Source organism: Lepus europaeus, chromosome 12 (assembly GCF_033115175.1).
Source record: "Lepus europaeus isolate LE1 chromosome 12, mLepTim1.pri, whole genome shotgun sequence".
Lineage (NCBI taxonomy): Eukaryota > Metazoa > Chordata > Mammalia > Lagomorpha > Leporidae > Lepus > Lepus europaeus.
Genome location: NC_084838.1, coordinates 63103009 through 63121515, shown reverse-complemented (window position 1 = coordinate 63121515; position 18507 = coordinate 63103009).

Here is an 18507-nt window from a genome sequence, read left to right as displayed (position 1 = left end):
TGCCCCTCTTCCAATCCAGCTCTCTGCTGTGGCCCAGGAGAGTAGCGGAGGATGGCCCAAGTGCTTGGGCCCCTGTACCTGCATGGGAGACCGGGAGGAAGCACCTGGCTCCTGGCTTCGGATCGGTGCAGCGCCAACAGTAGCGGCCATTTTGGGGGGTGAACCAATGGAAGGAAGTCCTTTCTCTCTGTCTCTGTCTCTGTCTCTCTCTCTCTCTCTCTCTCACTAACTCTATCTGTAAAAAAAAAAAAAAAATAAAGAAAGAAAGAAAAAAAATAAAACAGCTTGCATTCTGACCAAAATATGTTTCTGACTTTCCAATTATAAAGTCTATTAGATTTTTTTACTATTTTTTCTATTATTCATTTATGAATGATCAAATGGGTATGTTACAAATTTCAGAAATAGCATGAAAATGATCTGTGCTTCCTTGAGCTGGGATCCTTTTGGAGTGGATATTAATATCATACAAGGCTTCTAGACTAGCTTTCTTCTCTTCTCAAACTTTTACCAATCAAAGGGAAGTCCAAGGGGCTTCCTTTCCTTAAAATATCTTCTGACTATCTGGATGATGAACATGATTACAAATAATGGATAAATTTATCAGATGTTTTGGAAATGAATAGCATATTATGAGAAAATAAGAGGAAATGATTTTTATATTACTTATATGTAATGTATTTATATTTACTGAACTTACTAGGACATTTCTATTTACTATATGTATATATGAATATAGTATCCACTATATATGAGAAATACATCCTAGAATAATTTACATAGATGTATGTATATTATATATTTTCTTAACTCCAATTTTTAAAATATATAAAAGCAATTTTTTTTTATTTGACAGATAGAGCTAGACAGTGAAAGAGAAAGAGACAGAGAGAAAGGTCTTCCTTCTGTTGATTCACCTCCCAAATGGCCGCTATGGCTGGAGCTACGCCGATCCAAAGCCAGAAGCCAGGTTCTTCCCATGCAGGTGCAGGGGCCCAAGCAGTTGTGTCATCCTCCACTGCCCTTCTGTGCCACAGCAAAGAGCTAGACTGGAAAGGAGCAACCAGGACTAGAAACCAGAGCCCATATGGGATGCCGGCGCCGCAGGCAGAGGATTAACCAAGTGAGCCACGGCGCCGGCCCCATGATTTTTATTTTTAAACACTCCCTTTTCCAACTCTTAGGAAAGAATGTATCCTTTAGTAAGATCTTTTGGTTATTTTTATTCTTCAATAGATAACAAAAGCATAGCTTTCTCAAACTACAGGCTCTGAAAGTGTATTATGAACCCAATGTCATGGACACATCCATTTGGGGGCAAGCTTTCATTTTTGAAACGGCTAATCCAAATGTTTCCTTGAAGTATATCTGTCTGTTTTGAGAATGACAACTTAAATAATCTCAGTTACATTAGAGAAGAAAGGTCATATCTTTTATTAAAAATCAATATCGCTTATTTCACAGAAACAACGTAGGCTGAGTACATTTAGGGACTTGCTAGATTCTCTAAAATCTTATTACAGAATTTTAAATCTCCCTGGATGATGGGATAGTGAGTAGAAAATAAAGCTGCACACACTAAATTTTCATGCAATCTACCCACAATATATGGACTGTGTGCCTGGCAGTGTGCCTAACTGTAGTGTATCAGCCAATAAATACCATGGGTTCCTGACCTTGAATTAACTGAATTATTTTGAAGAGTTAATATGATTTACTCATGGCATGATTTAAAAGAGAACTTGGTCCAAAATGCATTAAGTATTGACTGCAAAAGCAATTCCACACTGTGGGAGTTGTGCCAGATTGCAGAAAAGGATAAAATCTAGCATCTATAGCAATCTCTAACCTGTAATTTATAAAAAAGTTTTTTTTAAAGCTTTGAAAATATTTCCAAAAGCCTGTATGCAAAAAGAATTGAAAAGGTTTACTTTGGAGCTATTTTACAAGATACATTTAGTGTTATATAATAGCTTTGCTATAAATTTAAAATTGTATAATGATTTTATAGATTTCTGTATATTTACTAAAATAGTTAATAGAGGCTTAGAAATTATTTGTGCTGTTCAAGAAGTTCTCCAGGATAAATGTATCAGTGTTTAGATCTTTGCAGTATGATGACAGTCATGAAACTACCTCGGCCTGAGACAAGTGCCTGACAGGGATTGCCCTTTATATTTTTACTGTTAATGTTAAAGGTAAATTGGTCATTCAGCTGTTAAGCAAGAGTTGTCCTCCCTGTATGTTGGAGTCTGATGAAAACTGGGTTCTTAGCAGTGCTGTAAAATCTTTAAGACTAAAAATACTATGCAGTGCCAATTTTTCCTCTCTTTGAGTACTGTTTAGTAACTTAAAAAAATCAACTTAGTTTAGCTAGCCCAGTCATAATTCAATTAAAGCTTTAAAGATTATGCTACTTATGATAACAAGAAAAGTGTGTAGAGTGACACTTTTTCAATAGTAAATAACTGTAAAATAGAAACTAAATACTTAAAATTTATATTTTATTTCTATCAGAGTTATTGATGGTTTAAAACATTAAAAAAGGCACAAACATGGAATTATTGTTTGGCGAGAAAAATTTTATATGTATCCCTTCACAATCCTACAGGAGTAAATGCTTCTCGTTTTCAGAAGGAAACCATAATTGAGTCAGAAGGAAGACTTTCAGTTGCATAATTGCATGGCTCTGTTCTGCTTAATCCTTTCCTTTTTCCACCCCCCAATGTTTTTCTGCTATCATAGGTGGTGAGTCATTCACCTATTTTCAGAAGTTGCTCCTGTAGATCCCAACGCTTTTGGAAATAACCCCTCATTAAATAGAAAGTCAGAAATGTCTGATAACATCTCTATTGAATAGGATGACACAGAAGTTAATAGGAATGGGTTGTTTAGATTGCAATCATCTTCTTTGTAACTCAGGCATGTGCTGTACTAGGCAATAATGTACAGCCAGTATTTTAGTACCATGAGGAGTGCAAGAAATTTCACATAAATAGGCAGTGAGAGCAGAGATATTCATCCATCCCTTCTTTCTGTGCAATCTGAAAAAATACAGAAAAGTAGAAGAATGGAAATATACCATTACCACAGATTCAAACTGCTGTAGATGGAAAGTTAATATTATTACTAGTAAAATGTTTGGTACAAATAGATATTATCTTGAAATAGAGTGTCTAATTGTTTCCTATTAAAAGTGTTAAGTGATTTAAAATATACATAATATCACAAAGGAAATGAGGGCCAGGGAGAAACTGAAAGGGACAAAGTAAGAAGGGACTGGGCAAGTAAAAGAGAAAGGAAGAGAGAAATCAATAGGAAAGAATCGAGGAGACTGATGCTGGCAATAAATGTGCATTGACAGAGGAGGGAGGCACAAAGAGGGCTTGGGTGAGCAGAAGACACATCCCCTATAAAACCAAGTAAAAAAGATATGTGTATAGAGAGACCTGATACTAGATAAATAATATATCTCCTTGACAAAGCCCCGAAAGCTGTCATCTGCTTCTTATAAATCAAATACACTGTTTTGTTTCCTGCTTCTGGATGTTTTTCTAGATCACATCCACTTCCCAGTTTATCCAGAAACTCCCAATTTGTATCCAATGCCCTAATGTCATATTAATAGCATTCTCTGTTAGTCTTATCATTGGCTCAAATTGGACAGCCAATTATTTAGTCAATTAAACATAAAATAGAAATACATGAAGACAACTCAAATGAGAAAAAGCAGAGTCACTTTTGAGTTCATAATAGCAAAGATGTTGACCACCAGCATTTTCATTTTGGAAAAAACTAACTGCAGAGGAGGATTGTAGCTTTATAATGGACAGAAAAGGGGGCTCAGATAATGCTCTGACTGAAGATGGGTGGCTAGAGAAATCGGTGGAGGATGAACCGGAATTAGATATTTCCTGTGATTGGTTAGGGAAACGTATTTGACTTTGTCTGGATGCTTTTAAAATTGAAAAATTAGAGAAAATGGAAATTGTATATTGAGGTCCTGACCACTTGAATTTGGTTGATATAGAGTGTGGTGCAATCTCCACAACCATTTGCAGCTGATTGTGGATTGGAGTTCAGTTGTATCTGTGATATGGCAACTGTCACTTTGGATATTTGACTTCTCAAAAATCTACTAAGATGGGCACTCATTTTTCTCACATACAAATAATCACTTATTCTTTGCCGTTTTGCTGAATGCTGAGACAGAGCTGGACTGAAGAATTACTGTTGCTTTAACTACCAGTATCTCATACATAATTGCTTGTGGACAACATGGTCATGTACATAAAATCCTTATACCGATTTGTCACTAGACTTTAGTGTTTAATTATAAATAAAACTTTTTCTTCGTAATACTAACACTAAAGAATGCAGCTGGAACCCCAGTTTCCATATCTGTAAGACAAGGTATTTGTAATGCAAGATACTTGAGATTCCATCTATCTCTCATATGCTATTATTTTATAAGCAGCACAAGTCTGCCCCAAATGACAAAGTATTAGACATATATTTGGAATTTTAAGGATGATAGTTAATTCAGAATCCGGTATATAATCATTCCTTTCACATACAATAATATCCATTGATGGTATTTTTACAACAAGAATTACTCAATTATTTCTAACTAATCTCTGCTCTATTTCTTCTTTCCTTCTATACAAGAGTATCCAAAAATATTTTCCTAATTTAGTCCTAAATTAAAATACAGTGTGAGAAAAATATTTTTATATTTAAAATCATTAAAATATATTTAGAGGAGAAAAGGAAATAATACAGTTTATAGCTAATCAGTTCTTCTAATTAAATATTCAGAAGTTCTACTCTCTGTTTGGGATAACACAAAAAACTCAATTTAAAAATACCAAATCCTAGGTCTACAGTTAAAAACCCTCAGGGAAATCCCAACACCTCTTGGCCAGAGAAAACTATGTCAGTGAATTATTAAACAGCAACAAAAGTATTCATTATGAAAAATAAATAGCACAATACATGTATGCATCTTAATAATTATGTTTAAGAGAAAATAATAGGAAAAGAGCTGTTTACAATATGGAAGGTTAACTTCAACAAAGCCATTGAGTGATATAACAGAAACAATTTTGAAAGGATAGAACTAGACTTGTTATTTTGTGTGTTACACTGACAGGAAATAATGTGTCCTTAGCATTTAACCTACATATGTTATTGAGTGAGGTTGAAATTTCCTGTCACTTTATGATAGATTGTTTGTAAAAAGTTTTTCTGAGACATCTTGAATTTGAAATATTTAAATATAAAATATTAATTCATAGAATATAAAAATACAATATTTTGTATCTGTATTAGGCCTTGACTGTTTCAACAAATTTCTAAAATTTAGAAAATTACTGTAAAAATTACTATCTGGGTTGTCTTTTGGCACAACAAAAATGCTGTTTGGGATGCCAGTATGCCATGTTGAAGTCCCCAGATTTGAGTCCCCATTCTACTTCCAATCCAGTTTACTGCTTATTCACACTCTGGGAGGTAGCAGGTAATGGCTAAATTACTTGGTCCCCCCAAGTCGTGTGTGAGACATAAATTGATTCCGGGCTTATGGATTTCACCTGATCAAACCCTGTTATAAGCATTTATTTAGGGAATAAACAAAAGAAAGACACACTACTCTCTCCCTCTCTCTCTGTCTCTGGCTCTCTCTCTCACTGTCCTCCCCCTCTTCTCTCCCTCTCCCTTCCTCACTGCCCTTCAAGTAAATAAACATATAGAAATAAACCTGGAAAAAAATTCAACATGAAATGTCACCCTAATATGCAAAGTTAATATACATTTATATTTTAAATATATCACTCAGATCTTTTCACTTTAGTTTGTATGTAAATAAATCTTGGAAAATATTTATCTTAATCTTTTCACTTGATTAGTATTGATTTTAGTATTCCTTTCTGACCATTTTTCAATATAATGATTTTTAATAATTTCAAAAATTATTTTTCAAACACTGAGTTACTAGTTTATGCTTTTATAAAATAGCAATATATTTCCTTTAATAAACAACTAATTGAATTACTTAGTATTTCTAAATTGTGTGTTGGTTACAAATATTTAGTATTTCTAAATTGTGTATTTACTTCTAGAGGCTCTAGATTCATTGCTAAGTTAATATTAGCCATGTTTCAAACAATTTAATTTTCAGCCAGTTTAGGTGAGGAAAAATTCATATCAAACAATTTCAAACATGGCATATGATCTGTTGAGAGAAATTCCTAAATAAAACATTGACAGATGATAAATAATAGTCATTTTTTAAAATATAACTATTCAAATATATTTCTTTAGTCACCGACGAGATCTGGAGAATTTGAAGAACTTTACTACTAAAAGTTACTCATGTAGCAAATTTTGTTGCACAGTGATTAGGAAGTTGCTTAGAACTCCTGCATCTTTTTATTTTAATAAAGATTTTATTTATTTGAGAGGTAGTGTTACAGACAGTGAGAGGGAGAGACAGAGAAAGGTCTTCCTTCCGTTGGTTCACTCCCCAGATGGCCGCAACAACCAGAGCTATGCTGATCCGAAGCCAGGAGCTGGGTGCTTCTTCCTAGTCTCCCATGAGGGTACAGGGGCCCAAGCAGGGCCATCTTCTACTGCTTTCCCAGGCCACAGCAGAGAGCTGGATTGGAAGAGGAGCAGCCAGGACTAGAACCGTTGCCCATATGGGATGTTGGTGCCTCAGGTGGAGGATTAACCTACTGAGCCATGGCGCCGGCCCCAGAACCCCTGCATCTTATACTGGAGTTCCTGGGTTAGAGTCCCCAGGCTGTTGCTGACACCGCTGTCTGTCAATGCACACATTAGGAGGCAATAAGTGATAAGCCAAGTACTTGGGTCCCTGTTAACCACATGGGTGATACAAATTGAGTTCCAGATTCCTGGCTTCACCCTGGTTTAGCCTTAGATGTTGTGGGCATTTGGGGAATGAACCAGTGAATGGAAGATCAGAAGTTAAGAAGATGGATGTTAGAGATGTTTCAGCAACAATAAATAATATGGATTATTTCATTACTGTGAACCACGTATTGAACTGAGCATTTGTAGAGCTACAAATTGTTGAAATAATAAATTTTCTGTAACTTCCATGGACATTTGATTTTTCAAAAACTCAAACAATAACAAAAATTTATTGATGCAAGGAGAACTATTAATAATGACAGAGTTCAAGCCAGTGTGATATGGATGGGTCAATGTTGCAAAGCCTCTCAGGTCCTTAGGTAATTAAAATAGAATTAAGCTTCCACGAGGTATATTCATTTCAAATAGTCTGTCTATTGGCTTTTTAGGAAACCAAGTAACTGCTAAGTGGCTGACTCATCAAGGGGATTGCCTGTTTTTACAACTTTGAAGCTTGCTTATAAGGTTTTCACTTGAAGCAGCAATCTGCCAAGAATCACTATTATGAACATTTTTTCTTTCCTATAGAAATGTCTTGTCTTATATTTTGAAAGTATATCAACTAAAGGAAAGACCTTATAGAACAGTACATAAAGCACTTGGATATTCAAATTGTTATTCTGATATTGTATTATTTTCTTAGTAAAGTTAACAATGGGAGTTACACACAAAATAAATTTTAAAAAGCATTCTAGGAATTTAAAACAACTAAATGTACTAAAGAAAATAGCAAATCATTTTAGAATGCATGTACATAGATTTACCTGCCTTATGGAAGAAATACATATGGACATATGGGAATTTGCAGATTTTCCCCTTATTAAAGAGGAAGACTTTTTGTCTTCTTCTTCTTCTTTTTTTTTACATGTATTTGCTTAGTAGAATAGTGTTAGCTTCACAATGCCAAGTATTGAACACATATTTTAGCTAATGTAACCAAACAGAGGAGATATCAAAGGACATAAGTGACTCACTGATATTTGGCAAAACCAAGGGACCAACTTTGGAAGCTATGTAGCTGGGAGGAAATAACATGAAATAATTTTTTAACTCAATCCTGACAATGTGTATGGGCCTCCAAGACAGTCAAGTAGTACTGCTGCCACAGTTCTTACAGGAAGGCAAATGGAGAACCAGTTACCAGGCTTCTTAAGGTGGAGTCTGGAAACCTCTTTCTGGTTCACTAAGTTCTGGTTTAGATCCTGGGATAGGCATAACTGATTTTGGGAAACCTCAAAATGTAGTGAGCCTCAGAAATAAGGAAAAGTAGAAAAAGAATATCAATTTTGATGATGAGAGATGTCACCCACCACGTAAACAGATAATACCAGCTCAATCATTACAGAAAGTAACTGAGGCAGGGTTTGATTCTCCAGTCTCATGCACAGTTCCTTTATTTTACTTTTTTACTTATATAAAGGGAACAAATTTCATTATTTCATTTATACAGTTTTAAGGGCAAAACATTTCCCACCCAAGCCTTCTTCCTTCCCTCACTTTTACCCTCCCCCCTCCTTTTTTTTCTTTTAATTTTTACAATGATATACTTTTAATTTTCTTTATACTCATAAGCTTAACCCCCCACTAAATAAAAAATACAACAAGTAGTAAGTAGCTATGTTAAGGGTTAATGGATTATATTATATGGATTAATGGTGGAGGCTTAATCTATTTATGGGGTCTAAAAATGAGTCCTTTGGGGGAAGTTATTGGATTGGATAGATACGGAGGAGCTGCATGAACAAATCATGATGGCTTTAGAAAGGGAGGCACATGGACAAGGAGGAAGACATGCTCCTTCTCTCACTGCCTCCTGGATCCTCATGTGATCACCCTTCCTTCATCCTCCAGTCTCACCAGTTTCCTAAACCAATCAAGTCAGATCTTGGATGAGAATTTCCATAAGTGTAAGCTAAAATAATCTTCAAAGAAGCTTTCTGAAAGGTTCCTCTCAGGTATTTTATTTAACGTAATGAAAAGTTTTCTAATATACCTGGCAATAGAAAAGAATAAAAAATGTCAAATCAGTTGTCAAGGTTCAGCAAGATATTTCAAAATTACAATTCAATTATTAGCTTCCTATTTGATGCCTAGCAAATGATCAAGATAGTCCATCTCAGGTTGATTAAACTTCGGTCAGGCTTCTTCCTGATTGTTGCTCAAATCTCCTGTTATCTTAGAACATTTACTTTCTAAAACTTGCAAATACAATTTTTTCATTGTCCCTTTGAGATGTAAATCCTCCTTCCTCTTCATAGTTGCACAATCCAAGAACCTTTTTAAGAAACTGGGAGTCATCTCTTTGCAATGTAATCATCAAGACAGTTAAGGTCTCCATTGACCAGTCCCTGTGAAAGTTCAGGAGCCTAAGCACCAAATAATAAAGAGATGGTCTAGAGACATTGAACACCACTCTCCTGATGCACTCTGGTACTTTCCCACCAGTTCAAAAAGCACTTGAGAATGTCTCTGCCTTTAGTTTCAATGGGCTAGAGTTCAGTCTCACCTGTCACCTGCTTATTGCAATATTCTTGACCTCTATTAAAATAGTTTTGAAAAAAATCTCCCTTGCATGTTTAATTCTGCCAAGTGTGATTTTTTTCATTGAGTTAGATGACTAAAATATGAGTAATTCAATAAACATACATAGACATGTATGATATACATACATAAATATGCACAGATTATATATTATATGGCATGCCTGTATCTATATATTGTTAATAAAAATTTTTCAAATAAAGATAAAATCATGACTCAAATGCAGATATAAAAAGAAATTATGCCAAATAATTTGTTTTACTGAGATGATGTGACAGAACTTGGTAGTTATTTTAACAGGTTCAAAGGAAAAGTGAAGAGGTAATAAATTTTATGAAATAAAGGGATACTGAGATGAATTATTATGGAGCTGAAACTGACTTTATGGAGAGAAATAATGAGCAGATAAGTCAGAATTCACATATCTCTTAGTTACCAAGACTTACAGAATGTTCTACCACAGCTCAAAGTTATTGAACAAGGCTTGAATCTGATATTCTGAGAGAATTCACTATAGATAACACAGCTTTATAATTGCAATAAATTTTTGATAATGCACAATACATATTGTCTATATACACATATATATTTATGTATTATAAATGATTTGTAAAGAATTTTCTTACAAGATACAAAAATCTAATGTATAACAGTAGGCATCATCAACCAATATGACAAACACTGCTACTCTTATTATCAGTAGAAACCAAAATTATTTCAGCAACATTTGAAATGAATTTGAAAACATTTTGAAATTAAACAGTAAATGAGGCCGGCGCTGTGGCTTAACAGGCTAATCCTCTGCCTTGTGGCGCCGGCACACCGGGTTCTAGTCCCGGTTGGGGCGCCGGATTCTATCCCGGTTGCCCCTCTTCCAGGCCAGCTCTCTGCTATGGCCCGAGAAGGCAGTGGAGGATGGCCCAAGTGCTTGGGCCCTGCACCCACATGGGGGACCAGGAGAAGCACCTGGCTCCTGCCTTTGGATCAGCGAGATGCGCTGGCCGCAGCAGCCATTAGAGGGTGAACCAACGGCAAAAAGATAGACCTTTCTCTCTGTCTCTCTCTCACTATCCATTCTGCCTGTAAAAAAAAAAAAAAACAGTAAATGAGGTAGAAAAATCGATTTCTGTAATTTCTCTTACATATAGATAGGTCCATGAAAATAAATACAAAACATTTTTTTCCTTTGTGAACCTACCATTCTAATTCCAAGACATCATTATACAATACATTTCATCTTATTTTCAAAATGATAGTGAAACAGTATATATGTTTATCAGTATGATTGAAGCTAAATAAATTATGCTAAAGCTAAACTATTAATGACTACTTAACAAATAGTAAAATGAACACAAATGAATTATACGTAATTTATAAAATAATTGCCAAAACATAATGTTAAGTGAGAAAAAATGAGATTTTTACAATGCATATATATTTTTAATTTTTTTAAAGATTTGTTTATTTATTTGAGAGTCAGAGTTACACACAGAGAGAAGGAGAGAGAGAAAGAGAGAGAGAGAAAGGAAAAAAAAAGAGAGAGAGAAGTCCTTCTATCCTCTTGTTCACTCCCCAATTGGCTGCAATGGCCAGAGCTGTGTCGATCCGAAACCAGGAGCCAGGAGCTTCTTCCAAGTCTCCCATGTGGGTACGGGGGATCAAGGACTTGGGCCATTCTCTACTGCTTTTCCAGGCTATAGCAAAGAGCAAGATCAGAAGTGGAGCAGCCCGGACCTGAACTGGCGCCCATACAGAATGAGGGCACTGCAGGCGGAGGCTTTACGTGCTACACCATAGCACCGACCCCAATGTATATATTTATAAAAAGCCTCTTATTGCTTAATGCTCATATAGACTGTTTCTTGTTCTTTTTAACAATGGTACCATTATGATCCCTAAGTGTTTCTCCCAGATGATTCCAGGAATATGGTTTGATCAACCTGCTGGTGAGGGCTGTGGGCATGCAGCTCTTTGCCTCCAGAATATATGTTGTTCAGTTTTTGTTGGTTGATGGAATTTAGAAGAATGGTAAAATCTCATTATGCCTTTGGGGGATTGAGCAGATGAGTGGACTCACAAAATAGCATAACATTCTTTTGGTTTTGCTTCCTTAGCCTTGCAGTAAAGACCCTTTGAAAGGGTATTTCAAAGTCCAAGAAGAAATATACAAAATATTAAGAGAAATGACACTGGCAACAAAGGTTTAGAGAAAGTGCTGCCTACTGAGCATGTGCACGCTATTATCCTCAATGCAGTACCACGACATTCATTGCCAACCATGACCCAGGAGAATGCATGTACTGCATTTCTAATTGCACTTTCTTGCATGGGAGAGATGAATCATAATTTTAATCCCTGATACATAGCATTTTAGTATGCTGACCTTTTAGTAAAGGTACATGCTTGATTAGAAAACATTTGAAACACCCTTGCTATTGGAAAACAGAGTTGTAAATGGTCAAAGCCGTGAAATGATTCCTCAACCCAATACAAGCCCTCCAAAGGTCAAGAAGAAGCAACCCATCTATTTAACTGCCTAAATATATGTGGCATTCATCCTAGTACAAGACATTTTCATGATAGAAACAATAAAAAAGCAATGGCACTACATTAATTCAGTTTATAGTCTGTATTAAAATAAAATTTCATATATTTGTGTAAACATGTATGTGATATTTTAGTAAACAAAATTCACATTTTTAGAAAGTGGTGTTTTTGCCATCAGAGGAGATCAATTTTCATTCTAGAAGTTTGACTGATACTGTATCAGGTTAATTTAAGAAAGGCTGACAATGAATAAGAAAAGACACACTAGCAAGAAAAGAATTCCTAATAGTGGCTTCTGATAGAAACACTTCCCCCACTAACATTTTTGGCTGTTTTGCTTTTGTATGTGAATTGATGGATTTTTGCTGTGCTGCTGAATTTCTAAGCATCCTAATATTAGACTTTCTTTAAGCCACTGTCTATAAAGGCCACCTTAAGAATTGTCAGCATAAATTCAGTTTGAAAAACAAAATAAAACAGAACAAAAAAACAAAAATGGAAAAATCAAAACTAGTATCTCCAATGCAAGAATTGAAAAGAACAAATAATTTCAAAAGTGGACTTTTCAATGTCTCACCCTTTGTATTCTTAAATTACGCATTGTGATCCACTAAGTTATCTCTAATTACATAAAGGGAACTTGTTCAATTTCTGAAATATTTTACTTACTTTAATTTGTGAAACAGAAAAAAGTTCATAGAATTTTTATAAACCCTAGTTACTGCAATAAAATAGATGAGATGAAACTTCTCCAAATTTGGGAAATTGCTGTTGAAAGTACTGTTATGTTCTTAAAATACCTATTCTCCTTATCCTCATTAATATAAGCAAACTGGGGAGAGGGGAGCCTTGTGGCATAGTGAATTAAGTCATCTCTTGTAGCATCACATATCAGATTACTGGTTCAAGTCCTGGGTACTATGTTTCCTTTCTAGCTTTCTGGTAATGCACTTTGGAAGACAGTGGATGATGAAACAAATGGTTGGGCCAGTGCCAGCCATGTGGGAATCCAGGTTGGGGTTCTTGGCTCCTATATTCAGATGGCCTAGACTTGATATTTGAGACCATTTGGGGAACCAACTAGAATATGTAAAATCTTTATCACTCACCTTCCCCCTTCTCTATGTCATTATGTATTTCAAATAAATAAATCTTGATGTACAACTTGGGACATGCTCAAGCTGACTTGCCCCAAATGGTAGAGTTAGAAATGTGCCAGTGGATTCCAATTCAATCCCATCAAGGTGGCATGTACCAATGCCATCTCACTAGTCAAAGTGATCAATTTCAGTTCATAATTGATCATAATGATAGGTCTAAGAGTCAAAGGGATCACATAAACAAGACTAGTGTCTGCAAATACTAACTGATAGAATTAAAAAGGGAGAGAACGATCCAACATGGGAAGCGGGATACACAGCAGACTCATAGAATGGCAGATGCTCTAAACAGTACTCTGGCCACAGAATCAGCCCTTAAGGTATTCAGATCTGGCTGAAGAGCCCATGAAAGTATTTTAGGGATGGAAAAACAAGACAATATGAAAAAAAAAAAAAAAACCTAAATGAAAGATCTCTGCAAGTGAGATCCAAGTGGAAAGAATGGGTCAATGGGCCATCAAAGGAGGTAACTTTCTCTGAAGGGAGAAGAGAATTTCCACTTTGACTATGACCATGTCTAAATAAGATTGGAGTCAGCGAACTCAAAAGGCTTTCATAGCCTTGGCAACTCATGAAAAGAATCTAGGGAGATTACTGATGCCATAAACAAGAGTGTCAATTTGTTAAGTCAACAACAGGAGAAACTGTGCACTTACTCCTCATATAGGATCTCTGTCCTAATTGTGCTGTACATTGTGAAGTAATGCTATAACTAGTACTGAAACAGTATTTTACACTTTATGTTTCTGTGTGGGTGCAAACTGTTGAAATCTTTACTTAATATATACTAAATTGATCTTCTGTATATAAAGAGAATTGAAAAGGAATCTTAATGTGAATGGAATGGGAGAGGGAATGGGAGAGGGGAGGGTTGCGGGTGGGAGGGAAGTTATAGGGGGGAAAAAGCCATTGTAATCCATAAGCTGCATTTTGGAAATTTATATTTATTAAATAAAAGTTAAAAAAAATAAATCTTAAAATTATTAGCAAATGTACATATTGTTTCAATTCATATTTATATTTTATAATAGTACTGAACAAAGTTATACAAATCTTTTTGCCACCATTCCCAATTAATGTTGTAGTTGATGACATATTGCATAAATAAAAATCCTGCAGACATTGTGTGCTTTTTATGTAAAGACAACTGTTTTCATGACTAAAACTCATCCTTTGTCTTTTGCGATTTCATTTTTTAAGTTTTCTTATTTCATATCTTTTACCTATCATTAGGGCAGCAGAATTTATATGAGATGTTCACAGGTACTCTGTAAACAGGATACTCATTTTCCAACATGAATAAGACATTCATAAGTTATTTCAGGTCTCATTCATCATCACTGATGAGAATTGAGTATCATAATTTAATATAGGAAAAAAATGGGAAGAGTAGTGGTAATTCATCATACCGAGAGATGTCTTCTATGAAAAAAGTGAATTGTACACATTTGTGAAACACAGAATTTAAAAGTAAATACAAATATTATAAGATTTTTATAGACTTCAAAACAATAAACAATGTTGACTGGTGAAACTGAACAAGTCTGCTAAGGTAAATAAAGTCAGGCTATTGTTCCTATAGTGAGAATGAGAAATCAGAAAAATGAAGGAAAAAAATAATAAATGGCTTTCATTGGTCTGAAAAGCAATTTTGAAAACTGAGGCAATCATTTCACAATGGTATTAGGTGCAAAGAAGTTCAAAGTGTCATTTTACCTCAGTGAAAAATCCAAACTTGCAGAGTTGGTGTAACAACGTGCCAATAGAAGTCAACACAAGTTAACACACACGGAGGGAAGACTGGAGATGGCCTGCAGGGAGGATAGGGATCAGTATTACGAGCAGATGTCACGGATTGCTACCCTCAGAAGGCTACTGTGCTTGTTTGTAGCTGTGATTCTTTATCAACATGCCTCCACATCATTTCGGAGTTGAGACTGCTCATTCTTTGCTTTTAAATGAGCCTAAACTTACAATAAATCCAAGGAGAAGGTTATCAGAGGAACGTAAGATCCTTAGCAAAGAATTTGAATTGTTAACTGTTCTTAAAAAAAAATAAGATGAAAAGACAATATTTCTTATGCTTAATTCAGAACACAGAAGGGCTGGGAAGCAATTGATTAGGATAACCAGGTGTGAGGACAAATCTCAGGTACATCAAGACTGATAAAGTAATTCATATTTCAAAATATGGTATGAAGAAATGGATTTGTATCTGCAGGCGCAATGCAATGATAAATGAATGCCTTTCACATTCTTGTGTATCCTAAATATGAACCACAAAGTCCAAATGATTCTACAGTGGTTTTCTTTCACTTAGGCATAATAACTTAAATTCATGATTTGTCCTTTTAAGAAAAGTTTTAATGCCAAGCCTTCTCCAAATTATTGTTTTTGCTAAATGTGTATATTTTGTGGTTGTCTGAAGAGTATGAGATCAATCCCTAACTACCATAAATTTACCTGAATGTCAAGACTGATGACATCACACGTGCCCCAGTGAACATGAAAGGATTCCCTATATAACACACTGAAGATTCCTCAGGGTGGGGAGAGGGTGTCTCCCAAACTGATCAGAAATGGCTTGAATTCAGAGAGTGGTTAAGTTTTTGGTTCTTACTGTAGATGGAGTGAAAAACAGAGTGATGATTTTGTGGGGTGAAGTCTTCAAAATTTGAACTTTTCCACCAATACAAGGGATGGAAGAAGCATAGATGTTTGCTCCAAATATGTTTACCCATATTTGAGGCAAAAGGGTTAGGAGGAACAGTAGGGCCTAAAGTGGTCATGCATTCAAATTTCAAAAAGAAAGTCAGAGAACACCACTAAATAGCCCCTTAAGGTGTAGGCATCCCACTACCCCTACAGGGATATTCCCAAGAATAAAGACTTTAGAGGAGTTATCAACAAATGTTTCTCCAGATGTCTACTATCTGTAGTTGCATCTACTGTTTCCCTCACTCTTCTCCTTCCCTCCTATAGTGAACCTATGATTGCATTGGGTATAACAAGATAATCCTGGACAATCTATTCCTTTCAGGATTATTACATAATCACATCTACAAAGTTCCTTCTCTTTATAAGATAACATGTTTACAGAGTCTTGAAGTTAGAACATAGACATCTGTATTTTCCATCGTAACACCTGTGGGCAAAGTTTCGAGGATATAATGACACCTGAACCCTTGAAATTAGGACATATGAGTATATATTCTGCTATTATGTAACCTGTTACAGCCTACAATCATAGAATAAAGAGATTTATAGTCATTTGAATAAATTGTATTTTTATTATTGATCGGAACTAGGAAATGCGCCCTTTTATTAAATAAGTGAGTACATGGGAATATATAGTTTGAGTCATTTTTGATGGATCCAACCTAGTTTATCTTTCCAGTGTTGAAGAATTTCAGTAGTAAGACATTTTGTGTATCATACTATCAAGAGTTTATTTGAGGCCGGCACCGTAGATCACTAGGCTAATCCTCCGCCTGCGGCGCTGGTACTCTGGGTTCCAGCCCCGGTTGGGGCGCTGGTTCTGTCCCGGTTGCTCCTCTTCCAGTCTAGCTCTCTGCTGCGGCCCGGGAAGGCAGTGGAGGATGGCCCAGGTCCTTGGGCCCTGCACCTGCATGGGAGACCAGGAGGAAGCACCTGGCTCCTGGCTTAGGATCGGTGCAGTGCTCCTGCTGCAGCGCGCAGGCTGTGGCGGCCACTTGAGGGGTGAACCAACGGAAGGAAGACCTTTCTCTCTGTTTCTCTCTCTCACTGTCTAACTCTGACCAAAAAAAAAAAAAAAAAAAAAAAAAAAGAGTATATTTGAGATTAAAAGTAGTGATATAATGCCTCTAACCACAAATGATGTAGGAAAACCATAGAAATGTCTGAAACAATAACAGACATACATGGTAGTCAGAAAATAGATTCCAAATAGAATATTCAAATAGCACCAGGTAAAGAAGATAGACTTAGCACTGTATTGTTTGTTTTATTTTATTTTCTATCTTGCTTAGCCATGATCCTGCAATTATAAGGGGAAGAGATATGAAAAGACGGTGTTAAAGAATGGACCATACTTCTCTTTTGTGCAGATGGTTCCTGAACCACAGGAAACAGCAGAGATGATGCCAGGGGAAATTATTGGCACTGTATGCAATACTGAATTTTATATTAAACTAGATTGGACTTTTGAGTAAGTAAACACCATTTTTTCCAGTTATAGAGATTATATCAACTATTCCCAGGGTGCAGAAAGAAAATTAGACACCAGACTTGAAGGTAATGAATATTTAATATATGCATTACCATATTGTACTTTAAGAGCTCGAAGTCCAGTCCATCAAAAAGGAAGCTAGTGAGATTAACGAGTCTTTGTCATTTTGTATTTTCAGATTGTAAATCCCTAAAAGCAACATTTCCATCAAGTTATCTGAGTACTACAATACTAGGTCTCTGTATTCCTCCCTTCACACATGAGAGGCAATATTTTAAATTAATAATACATCACTTTTGTTCTGATACATGATGAATATTCCAAACAACAAATGCCTTTGTTTGCTAATGCATTTTTTGTACTGAGTGTGAAATTTTTTATGAAGCTATAAATAACTGAAAGAATCTCATAATCGAGGTAAGAGACCTAGAAAATTGTTTCTGACTTTGTAGGGCACATAGGTGGAACGAAGTTAGCGAAAGAAACAAGAAAAACAGTAATACAAGAGCAGGTGGTTACCCTAGCGGTTAAGATGCCCATATCTGAATACCTGGCTCTAGCTGTCTTGCAGGTAGACCAAAGAAGGCAGTGGTGATGACTAAGTGGTTGGTCCCCTACACTCACATGGATATTTGGATTCACTTCTGGATCCCTGTTTAGGCTTACCCCATTGTACAAAAGTTCGGAGAAAATGTGGAAAGTTTTATCAATCAGATAACACTTCAAGGAGTTGTTCTTCAGTTTTGCACTCTATAGTTTTTTATCACTGAACTTCCTAAAAGTTTTTTTTTTTTTTTTTTTTAGTTTTTAGGAACAATCCTTAAGGCCAAATTTAACTTCAGAAAACCAAGGCATCCTATCAGAATTCCATGATGAATAAATGATAAAACAATATTTTCTTAATCTGTACAGGAATCTGTATATCTTAATCTGTGTAAATATTAACACATATCCTTATAAGCACAGAATAATTTGAACCAATTATATTTAGTTGGAAAATATAGTTTGGCTTTGTTCACAATTTCTTACATCAGTCTGACTTTAATATATGAAACTCTCAAACATATTAGCATATTAATTAGATATAAACATTTACCATAAACAAATAGCCACAGT